Raw genomic sequence first — 12,701 nt, 5'->3', positions numbered from 1 at the left:
TTAGAAAATTCTCACCATGGCAGTTACACACAAAGTCAATTTAAACAAAGTGCTGGCCACATGGGGAGCTTCTACCACATGGCTATATTTTAGATGCACCCCCCCCCTACAATCTGCATGCATGACAGAAAAAGCACATTGTTCTACATTATAGGGGTTTTTCTTTTGTAAGAAGAAATAAAGGACAGTAACACATTTTTTACTCCAAAATGTTTTAAAGCATTAATAACTTGCAAGCTCAACTATCAAATCTAATTCAAAAAAAGCAATGCAAACTTATTTTTCTCCACTATGGACTCCTTCAAGTTCAACATTTAGACAGAATAAACTGTATTTGTTGAGATGATGGGGGCTTAGGCAGAGTTAGCAGAAAATTGTACCAGTCCCTCACCCTGGGGAAGGGGGCAGTGCTATGGGAATTAATGCCTGGGAGCCTTTAAATACCAAAGCATTGTTCTCACAAGTGTAAACAACAGTGGCTCCAACTTTGTCTGATCTGAATGCTACTGCTTTGTCAGGGAAATTCTTAGTACGCTCAGATTCCACTTTGTAATATTCAGCATGCCACAGAAAAATGTCCCCATTGAAAATCTGTATGCAGGGCCTCTCTGTAATGAAAGCAACTTTACAACAGACCAAGAAATCGCTACAAAAATGTGCTGCATAATTACGCACACAGCTGTGGAAGTCATTAACAAACTTATGTCTGCATTAAGCCATTTGCAGCTTCTCACATTTCCTTAATCTTTTCATTTATGTAAATGGTGAGCCTCTGGTTCCCTCAATCTAGCAAGCCAGGCCCATGTCAGTGAGCCTTATCCACCTGTCAGCCATCCCACATCATCTCTTAAACAGGCATAGGGATCTCAGTGCTGTGAATTCAGCACTCCCTCTGGGAGTGAATGTATGAGTGTGTGTGCCTGCATGGCTTGGTCTGTGAGAGGTTATTTAAGAATGTGTCTAGTGCATGTGTGCTTATGACAAGGGAAGGGGCAGAGGTGCAGTATATGATGTGATATTTATTTATTTATTTATGCATCCATGCTTTGCTTCATTCAGAAGATCAGTCAAATCAAATTTCATTTTTCTTTACGTTTTGTCTATCTTCCTCTGACCTATTCTCTGTTCTAATATCCTAACCCTTGGATCTTAACATCAGACTTCAAAATACGTAATTAGACCTGAATGCACATTGTTGGATTTTCTGAAATGTCAGCAGGAACTTCAAGACTCGTGTTTTTGAGAACCTATATATGGGGTCCCATTTGGCTTCTAGGCTTAATTCCTCACATCCTACAAATGTGCCCATTTCACTATGTCTATCAGTATCTATCAGTGATACCCCTCCCCACCCTTTCTCTACATATAAGCATCTGGGGACTTCTATTTCAGTGTATCTGAAGAAGTGTGCATGCACACGAAAGTTCATACCAAAATAAAAAACTTAGTTGGTCTTTAAGGTGCTGCTGGAAGGAATTTTTTTTATTTAGTATCTTGTATGCAATTCTAGTCTTTGAGCAGGATCCCTATGCCAGGATCTCAGTGTGGATTAGGGGGCCTGGTCCTACAATTTACTCTGGAGAGCAGTGAGTGGCATTTCCCCCTTCAACACAAATTGCAGGCTTATGCGTACGTGAATGGATGGGTGGGTGGTATGCAAGTGAGTGAGAAAGAAACGGAGTGGGGTTGCCCCATTCACTTTTGGCTGCAGCCCTCCCCACCACTGGCATGGGGGGCGGGGGGCGGAAACGTTTCTCACCCCAGCTCTAGGGCTGCTAAGGCTCTATATGTTTTAAAGGGCGCCCTGAACTGCAGAGGGGTGAACTATTCTACACAAACTGAACTTCAATAAGTATAGTTCAGGAGTTCCTGCCAATTGTTTTCAAATCTCAATGTTCAAACAAAATCAAAATCTTTAGGCTGAACACACAAACCATGATTGTTCATGATTTCTAAAACCAGTCTTTTAGCCTGAAGTTTTGCTTTTAAGCATGTATGGAATACTGTTGTCCTTCACAATCATGAAGGATGTAAAACTTCTTTAAAAAGGGTTGAAAGGGTTGAAAGCTACTAAAATTACAAGAACTGGCAATCATGGTTGAGTTTGCCTGTGGAATGTGTTTAACAATATGCCTGCAGTTATAAAATCTGCACACTAGGTGTCCTTGGACTAAAAGGGAGTTGTTTTTGGTCAAGAGTTTACCTTTCATTGCTGGTATTTCAATAAGTACCTGATATTATACAGACAACAAATGCCCTACAAATCAACAGTATCAAGTCAGATACAGTATCAAGTCAGATACAGCCTAGAAAGAAAATATCCTATACAAAATTAGGAATTCCTATAGCATAGATCACCCAAAGATTTTGAGTCAGGCAAACAAGGAACTGGTAGCTGGAGACATAGCTCAGGCTCACTCTTAGATGATATTTTATTTCCTATATACAGTAATTGACAGTGCCATGCATCCTTCTGCCATATTTGTGAATAGAAACTTACGAGCTATTCTGTTGCAAGTGAAACTCAGCAGACGTTCCACCTCAAATAAGGAGTGATGGTCTCTCTGCCCAAGTCCCCTAGTGATTTGCTACCATGTGAAAGCGCTAGCGCTAGCAGCACTGCTGCTGAATGCCCATGAACTGAAACAACATTGAAGTAAACAGAACACCAGTAGCTCTGTGGAGTACTGCCTCCTTTATAATGTCAGAGAGAAAGCAGCAGATCAATGCCAGCATCATTCGAATACTCTTGAGAGTTAAATTCAGGGTTAAGCACCGTTTGCGTACACTACATCTTGAGGAGGCCAGCTGAATCCAGTGGGCAACTGAAGTTCCAGGGACAATCATGCACACTGCCTTTCTACTTGCTGAAGCTGGAACCAGATGTCATTTGGGCAAGTGCATGGCTTCAACCACCTCCCAAATTGGAGGAGACCATTTAAAATGTAGAGATGATTGGCAGGTGGGAGGAGCAAATGCTTTATCCCTCCTATGCCAATGCCTGCAAACCCCACCCACCCCACTTCAGTTGCCATTTTGCTAGCTGAATTAACTTCCAATTTTGGAGCTTAGCTGGGGGGGAACCAAACTTTTAAATATTGTGAGTGGGGAAGAGTTAAATACTCCCTTCCATTCACCAATTTTCTGTTCTGCAAATGCCATATCCAACCCTCACATTAACTGCAGGGGCAAATCTAGAGTTGGGAACCAATGATTTCCTCTGTAACGTCTAATTACTGTAGTTCCAACTCGACATGATTCTTTACCATCCTTTCCCTTGTCTCAACTACTCTCTACCCTCATTGTTATGCTACCTTTCTTATTTCTTTCCATATGAGTCCATTTTTTATTCAACAAAGTAGATCAGGTAAATGACTACAAAAGCCTGGACTAGACTGTGAGTTAGTAAAGGTGCGTGCTCCAGTTGCATGGGTAAAGAGCAACATGCATACATCACTCCAAAAACCCAAGGCAGGCATGATAATGTTGGATATTAGGACAAAGCAAGGCATGATAAGAACCATTCAAAGCTGCCTCTTTTATTGAAAGTACCTATCTGCTAGCTTTGCAGAAGGATGCAAATGCAACACGCTGGCTAATAACTGTTAGTAAATATATAATCGGTATGATGTCATTCAAAATATAGGAATAAGCCACTTTAAAACAATATATGTATCATACAACACATCTCACAAAATATACAAGTAACTGCAAGTTGTTATATGTATCAGAGTCAAACAAAAATTCAAACAACTAATTAATAGCAAGGAACGCCAAACCGTCTCTCAAAGGAAGACATCTCTCCAAAGTCTCAAAAGGACAGTGCATCCAGGATAGTTAAACTGTTTCGGAATAAAGTCTTCATCAGTGAATAATTATCAATGAAATATACATAATTATCCAGTGAGCACTGATCCACTAGTATGATCTTCACTAGTATGTATACATTCGTATATTTTGAATGACATCATACTGATTATATATTTTGTTGTTGTTTAGTCGTTTAGTCGTGTCCGACTCTTCGTGATTATATATTTACTAACAGTTATTAGGCAGCGTGTTGCGTTTGCATTTTTGTAGATGGTCACATTTTGCAACACAGGGGTTTGTGTTTGTTCAGCTTTGCAGAAGGAGGCAGAAAAGGAACCAAATTCAATTACAGTAAACAGAAAGTCACAATTCTGAGGTACTGTATAGACCTTGGGAGCAAACAGTTAACATTATAGTCTACCAGTTGCTTGAAGCACCCTTACTGCCAGAAAGAGCTAGTAGCCTCAGACTATGCAGCTGTCCCAAAAGGAGGTAACCCACCCCCAGGGTCAAAAATATCTGGTGCTACCTGGCCCTGGTTGCTGGGTAGTTCACTTCCAATGGGGACAAACACCACAGTATTTCCCCATCTAGTTACTACAGAACTTTTAAAGAGCAGCAGATGGAGCACAGTCACTTCTGCCTTTTTATTTAAACAAAAATCTTATATGTAATGTAAGTTGCTCAGGAGGCCAACTCTCGGGCAGAAAGGTGGGATAGAAATATTGTTAATAAATGCCTACTATCATGTCAATAAAAATATTCCGAATAAAGGTTTGTTCTCCTGCTAGAAACAATTTGCATATTATGTTCATGAACCTGTATCATTTAAAGTGACCTTATCTATGTCCCCCCCCCCTTTGCTTAATTTATAATCTTCTAAAACCTTATTTGGTGAAAACTACGGATACAGTCTGATTGATACAAGAAGCCTGGAGAATGAGTAACTTTGCAAAGAGAAAGTGCAATCATTTGGCTGAGTGTAGTGACTCAGAAAGGGGAAGCCTTAATGTACGGAATAACCCAGATGTGCTTAAAAGAAAAACAACTGATCTAAGGGCTATTAATATCCTTGCAATGAGCTCTCTTCTCTCTCCCTCCCCCACCTGCTCCAGCACTAGTGCCTGTATGAACAAGAAATAAATCAGCCAAATGCTCTGTGGGATAGATAATCACTTCATGTAGCAATGACCAGGCACCAGGTCTAATACTTTGCCTATAAAGTGGTTAATGAGTCTGTGAGTGTTATTTCCTGCCTTATCTCCAGCTTTCTTTGTCACACTTTTGGCATTTAACATCATTCTGAAGATGCTAGAATGGTCCACAAAAATGGAAATAGAGAACTGGAACAGACACTGCCCTACTTAAAAGATTCCGAACAGATACCTATCCAACCTTTTATTGCTGGCCTGTAGTTTTTACAGTTTCCACAAGCCATTTATTTACACGTCTCAAATTGCAATGCACAGCTGGATTAAGGGTAAATATTGGGCAATTTCCTATTCTCCTGCATTGTTGTTGTTGGTGGTAATTTGTTGCCTGTCCTTCACCCTAAGGTCCCAGGACGGATGGGTTACAACGTTAAAACACAATTTTTTAAACGGTTTTAAACAACTTACAATCACAAAAATAAGACGGGTCCTAAAAATAAGTGTCAAAAAGCCAGGGCAAAGAGGTGAATAACTATGGTGAGCCCTTGACTGGTAAACTCCGCATATTCCTCTCTCACCAGAGAGACAGTATATGAATATCCTGCCACAGCAACTGCAAGCTCAACACACACCCTCTTCTAGACTTCATACGCTGCTGAGGTTGGGAGGAGCTACACCCTCACCACCTCCACAGTAAAGCAAGGCAGGCAGTGAGCTGGTTCACACATAAGGTTAAACAATAGTTTGAAATAAATTATGATTTAATAAGCATTTGCTCCATCCTTACTCCTGACTGTGCTGCATGGGAGAGGAAACACACCGGGAGCAAGCCAGAGTCTGTCTTGCCTGTTCTGTGTGAAACCGGACTCATGGCTTGTTTCTCTCCAAACAAACCACAAGAAGCCACAATTTCTCATTGGTTTATTTGGAGGAAACAAATCATGAACCTGCCAAGGCCTGGGTTCACATTTAATGCAACTTGAATGCCAAACCAGACTGCGGCTTGTTCCGGTCCAGCGGCTTGTGTGAAACAGACGAGGGGTACATACACCGGACGGGGGGGACGCCTGCCCAGCCCTTGCCACTGATGCTACCAGAGCAACTCTACCCCAACCAGAGGAAAGCAGGGCCGTGCTTAACTGCCTGCCCACCCATGCCTTGGGGAACCTGAGTGGCCGGACGAGACCTTGGTGGGTGGAAGGTTCATGCCCCCTCAGAAATTTGTGCACCCAAGGCCCTCTGGCACACACACCTCCACATGACACCCCTCCAGTCTTCCTTCCCTCCCTGCACGGCACAGTCAAGAGCAGGCATCCCCAAACTTTGGCCTCCAGATGTTTTGGACTACAATTCCCACCATCCCTGACCACTGGTCCTCTTAGCTAGGGATCATGGGAGTTGTAGGCCAAAACATCTGGAGGGCCGCAGTTTGGGGATGCCTGGTCAAGAGCAAGGAAGGCACAAAGCACTTGTGTTCATTAAACCATATTGTATTTTAAAATATAGTTTAATGCTGCGAGAGGCTGCCCCCTAAATAACCATGTGCAAGCCTGTTCCATCTACTATTAATCCTTCTCAGATGATTCAGTGAATAATTGGTTCTCACTCCAGCCTGAGGATGTCACACCTTTCAATGAAGGTGGACTTTACAATTGGGACAGAGCTGCTGTTCCTTCATAGGGCTCAGTTTAAGTTTGACTGTTGCTGTATCCACATCAGAACTCTGCTCTCTTTTATTTAGCATTCAGCCTGAGTCCAAGAAGCACAGGGGAAAACAAAATCCTGCCTAATATGGGACTGGCTTTTTTCTGACAATTTTTGTGCTTCGGGTTCTGTACTAAAAATATCAAACCAGAATATATGCCCCTATAATTATGCTATAAACACCATTTGTTCCAAGATCTATACGAAAAGACACTTCATTCAGGAGTAACCTTTTCAGCCATACCCCCAGTTTCTACTGAGCGCTTTGACATGCTTTTCAGAAACCCCAAAGCCAACAGATATCTGCTCAGCTAGTCAGACTACACACTCAAGTTATACCCACCAAACCAAAGAGAGAATTGAAAAGAGAGCAGTCTGGGAGCCTTGAATACCGCTTAGGAAAACAAATTCCAGTCAGTGGTCCTCCAGAGAATGATCTGGTGCCAGGACCCGCTGCCAGAAAAATTGGTTTGCATGGCAGCAAATGGGATGGTGGAAGAGGTCAGTACCTTGTACTGTACAGCTTTTAACTCCTTGGCTTTGCTTAGTTAGTATGATTCATAATGCTTTGCATGTCATCGCAAGGTATTTGCAGCAGGAGCTTGCTGTGATGAAGCCCAAATACTTTTTCCACTCAACAGACACAGCTGGCTTTAGAATGAAGAGGATTTTATGAATTCTCATAGTTTAAATATCAGACTGCAAAGTGCAGCAACACAATCTCCACACTGGCATGAATGTGGACCATGAATCATGCCTAGCAGCAAATAGGAATCTACTATGTTTGTATAACGTGCTATTTAAGGTCCAATAAGCAGCTTTAGTTTTTGACTAGTTCTCTTGCATCATCGAGTGTTAAGCTTTCCAACATGTTAATTGCAAGGCGTTGTTATCTGTGGCAAGATAAAAAGAAGAACGAGTTGCACTACATAAAAGAAAAGAGAGGGGGGGAAAAATCTGTATTTAACAGTAGCCAGAATATTTTTTTTTTAAAAAAAAATCTCATTAGGTACAAACAACATTGGTATCACTAATTTGTAGAGAATACTTTGTGTAAAAACTTCCCCATATCTACCGTACCAGCACCACTTCCCCTTTAGACAGTCATAAGGCCCAGAGTGTTCATACATGTTTTTGACCCAGCTGATCATGAGGCCCAAATCTCATGGCTGAGACACAGCACTGCATATGCCTGCTTCTCAACCAATCTACCCAGTCTTGTGACATATGGAGTAAGGGTGCAGAGATACCAGATGTCTGTGTGGGAGAGGAAACAGATCCGTATGGAAGCAGGCTGGCACACTAAACAGCACACAGTATATACATGGCACTGTGCCCATATGTTTCTTTCCTCACAGCTGTATAGTATGGAGCAGGTGGCTAGCTGACCACTGGTGTTCATGATGGCTGTGGGAAGTTCCAATCAATGGCCACAATCTGAAGTACAGTACTGTAAAACTAGTACTGTGAACATGAAGTGAGGCAGGCAATGTTAGAATTGATATTCCTGAATAGGAGTGATCCCCTCCTGACTAAACTAAAGACAATTTCAAAAAGCATATGTGGGACAAATATTTAAAGGGGGGGGGAAGAGATTTTGCATAATCCCAAACAGATCTTTGGATCTTAGCTACTGCAGCAGAAGATTTATAGCCTACCAAATGATTCCAGTCAAGTCAGTTGAGAAGAGGGTCTTAGTAAATCCCAGAATTGCTGGTGGTGAAAATAGTTTAATAAGACTATCCCTCTGCCCCAAGCCAAGTTCTGAGGGCAATTTCATCTATATAAAAGAAAACATGGGGGAAGCCGAAGGAGGAAATATAATAATGGATGACTCATTTTCACATTGACTAGGGGTTCTAGCTTAGCCTTCTCTCTCTTAGGTTAGGTTTCTATTTGCGGGGGATTTCTTTTTGGTATAGTTTCTAATAAGAACATTACATGATACAGCAACATCACAATGTAGATACAAGTAGGTGTACATTTGTAAACTAAACAGTTAATTTTATTCAGTCTATCATGCAGGGAATTATTTTGTTTGAATAAACATTCAGTCCTGTTAGTCCTCATCTGGCCGCTAACGCAGTATAGTCTAGGATCACAGGTTTACCTCTTTATCGTTAGTTTGTGAGAACGAGGCCAAAGATTTTCCAAGTTACAAGTACAAACTCGCAATGCTGGAAAGGAACCAAAGCACAATGAGAACTCACAGAGGATTCAGTAATATCTCAAAATGACCTCATCATTTCTCCCTTTTCTGACCTCCTTCAAGTCTTGCCAATTGGAAAAATGTGAAAAGACGAATGTCAGAAATCAGAAATTTAGTTTTACTGCCCTTGCTCTTTGATTTTTTTTTTTAAAGAAAGTAGCACAGAGCCTGCTACTTATGCCTGTGGTGCTGGTTTTCTAACTCGGAAGAGTTACAAATAATCAGATGATTATAAAAGAGCACAAGAACAATTTGTCTCACATTCTGTGAAGGCTTTTAAGAGTTAGCAAAGCAGGAGAGCCATTTCCTACTTTCCTCTGATTTTTAGAATATTTCTCATTTATTTTACTTGCTCAACAATAGCAAAGGATGCCTATGTTCTAATGTACCAACAACAAAAAAGCAGTGAAAAGAAGGGGGATAAAAAACTTTGACGGGAGTACCCAGAGACACACCATTGACGAATTACTATCCATTACCACCTCGCCAACCTAGCAGTTAGAAAGCACCTCAAAATGCAAGTAGATAAATAGGAACCGCTACAGCGGGAAGGAACCGCTACACCGATCAGAAGGTCGGTGGTTCGAATCCCTGTGACGGGGTGAGCTCCCGTTGCTTGGTCCCAGCTCCTGCCAACCTAGCAGTTCGAAAGCATGTCAAAATGCAAGTAGATAAATAGGAACTGCTACAGCGGGAAGGTAAACGGCGTTTCCATGTGCTGCTCTGGGTTGCCAGAAGCGGCTTTGTCATGCTGGCCACATGACCTGGAAGCTATACGCCGGTTCACTCGGCCAATAATGCGAGATGAGCGCGCAACCCCAGAGTCGGTCACGACTGGACCTAATGGTCAGGGGTCTCTTTACCTTTTACCACCTCGCCAAGTCAGTATTGTGTTGTGACAGGTCAAACTATAGTTTGAATTATGCTTTTGCAAAATAATCATACAAAACACTAGTATTTTAAGGGGATGTTAACAACCTAGGATTCAAATTTATCATGTTTATGGTGTTTACAACCTATCAAGAGAGCCAAGCACACCAGGGCAGGAGAGGTAATCGATGCAAAACCTGTAGCCTTAGCCTTCACAGATGTAAAATTCCAACAATCACGCTGGAAGATGTTGAGAAGTGCAACAGAAGTCCCCTACTAGACCATAGGCCAAAAATGCATTGTCAATTCCCAGATGAAATCTGGAGATGGTTGCGGAAAGGATAAAACTCTAACCCCATGCAATTAACTGTATAGGCTATTTAATATATTGTCCAAACCAGTATTCTATTTGCTGCACTAATCTCTTGTTTTTCTAAGCTAGGCATTGGAAATCTCATACACTATATGAATAAAAAATGGTTAGAAAAAAATGATATCACATTTCGTTAGTTCATCTCAGGGGAAGGGCTGTAATCAACCTCTAACATCTTGGGGAAATGGCCTGTTTTTTCCTTGAGTCCATTTGTGAAGCATAACTGTAAAGACATTCATTTCAGTTGGCTATCATATATTTCTACCTTTTATTTGAAACAAATAAATAAAAGTGCAGCTTGGACAGATTTTAATGGGAAAGGAGAACTAGCCAGGGATGAGGCATAATCTGGAAACGTCATTCCATCTAGCTGCAGCACAGGGAGGGAGGAAACAGGACAAAGACCAACTGCATTTTGTTTATTCTCTCTCTGAATTATTTGTGTTCAAACTGGCTCTTAGAATAATTTTGTAAATTTAATAACTGGTGGCTAAGTCTGCTTTACCCCTCTTCCCTCCACGTGTCTTCCTTTTGTGTTGAGTCATTTCAACTGTAAGCCTGTGGGGTGGCAACTGTCTTGTTTACTGAACTGTTCTGAAGAGCATAGAAATAAAATCTTAAAACCAACAGTTTTGGAATATAAAACCCAGAGAATGGTTATATACACAAAAATGAAGAGATTAAAAAACAAACAAACCTGAGGTGTTGGGGCGGAGGTCAAGCAGGGAAAGCAATGTAAATAGATTCCTAAACTTTGTCAGGAAACATACCGGGTATGTTCTGATTCTCCATACCTATAACTAAGATAGAACAAGGTGCATGTCATGTCCTAAGATGAAAATAATTGTAGGATGTAAGATCTGGAGCTATAAAATTTAACAGGACAGTTTGGATTTAACAAATATAGTTTGGATTAAAATATATATTTCCAAAAAAATAGTGGATTGTTCAATTCATCCCTATCACCGTTCAACAGAAGTGTGGCACCCCCACACCTGCCTGTATTACTGTAATTAAGACTGAGGAAAACAAAATGTTAACACTGTCCAAACTCTTGGTTGAGGACCTGACAAAAGCATGCACTTTCACTGAATAGCAAAAACTTGTGCTTTCAGGGGGAGATATACTTCAGAGGTTTTAAACACAATGTTCACGATTAAAGAGTAATGTGCGGAAAGGGGAAAAAAAACTACCTCTACCTAAAAATGAAAAATGGCAAGCATATAATGGTTATGTGATGAAAGAATTTGAGACACAGTATTGTACTCTGGCCAGGAGCAAAACTGGCAAGAATTTGGTTCTAAAAACAAAACCTGTCATTTGAAGCATTGTTATTTCCTGGGAAAGAGGGAGGATGGAATATTTGCAGCTAGGGGGTATGCTATAGAAAGCAACTTCAAAAACTATTCCAATGGCATTCATCCATAAGTTTGTTTGCATTGTTGCTAACTATAGCTTGTTTTCCTCTCCTAGCTACATTAACCTTTGACCGCAGAGGCAGTTCTAACACAAGGGTTTAGTTGGTGGCCAATGTTGACTTCCGTGTCCACAGGTTACATACAATGAACCATTTAACAAGGATCATGACAAACCATATTTTATTTTGGTGTGTGCCTGTGTGTATATATATACATGCAAAATCTTACCTATAATAAAAAGGTATGGCTGTCATCACACAGTTTGCTTGGCTACCAATAGGTGGCTCAGCAAACAACAGCGTTATAACAGCCTTCTGAGAGCTGCTGGGTCATCAAAGCAGCATTGGAGGGCGAGGAGAAGTTTAGTGGAGAAGGGAGAAGGGAGACTAAGGCAGATAGGTGGCAAGCTCTATGGGTAGGTTATTTGGAGAGCTCCAAAGGGAGGGGGCTGCTGATTTTGTCAGGGGGGAAGGGGAAGTGGTGGAGGTAGGTGTCGTGGGTAAGCATATATCTTATCTATTCTTTCTCTCCCCCCCCCCCGGGTGTATGTATGTATAAAGAAGAACATAAGGAAGAGGAAATCTGCACTGGAATCTAGCAATCTAAGGCAGCAATCCTACTTCCCTGTGAGTTAGCACTATTGAATTCAATATGACTTACAGTGGTACCTCGCTAGACGAATGCCCTGCTAGACTAATTTTTCGCTAGACGAATGGGTTTTGCGATCGGAGGTTGCCTTGTAAGACGAATTCGTTTTGTGAAAAAATTGTCTACCGAATCGCAGTTTCCCATAGGAATGCATTTAAATTCAATTAATGCATTCCTATGGGCAAATTTTTTTAAAAAAAAAATTCAATGCATTCCTATGGGATTCACTAGACGAATTTTTCACAAAACGAATTGACTCACAGAACGAATTAAATTCGTCCTGCGCGGCACCACTGTACTTCTGAAAAGACATGGTTAGGTTTGTGCTGTAACTTTGAAAAGATGAGAAACTGAAAAGCTGTGAACTCCAATCCTATACATATTTCCTTGCCAGTAATTCCACTGTACTTAGTGAAGCTTACTCCCAAGTGTGCAGACTGGATTATAGCCTTAGACAATGTACTGCAATTGTTCACAAAAACACACAATTCCACTACCATTAAAGACAAAACAAAGAA

At 41.1% G+C, this 12,701-nt stretch overlaps 1 protein-coding gene across 6 annotated transcripts in view; it reads right to left on the bottom strand.

Moving 5' to 3' along the window:
• The window catches only part of LOC118088364 (rho GTPase-activating protein 39), an 80,861-nt gene that overhangs the window by 30,910 nt on the left and 37,250 nt on the right, over window positions 1–12,701 (bottom strand). The window contains exon 2 of one of the 6 annotated variants that reach the window (XM_088673470.1): window positions 10,815–10,917. The exons of the other annotated variants lie outside the window; for them this stretch is intronic. The gene's annotated coding sequence lies outside the window, so the exon portion shown is untranslated. The remainder of the gene's footprint in view (window positions 1–10,814; window positions 10,918–12,701) is intronic. 6 annotated transcript variants of the gene reach the window in all.

Source organism: Zootoca vivipara, chromosome 7, assembly GCF_965207765.1.
Source record: "Zootoca vivipara chromosome 7, rZooViv2.hap1.1, whole genome shotgun sequence".
Taxonomy (NCBI): Eukaryota; Metazoa; Chordata; class Lepidosauria; order Squamata; family Lacertidae; genus Zootoca; species Zootoca vivipara.
The sequence above is the reverse complement of the archived record's forward strand: the minus strand, read 5'-3'. Positions and strand labels throughout refer to the sequence as shown.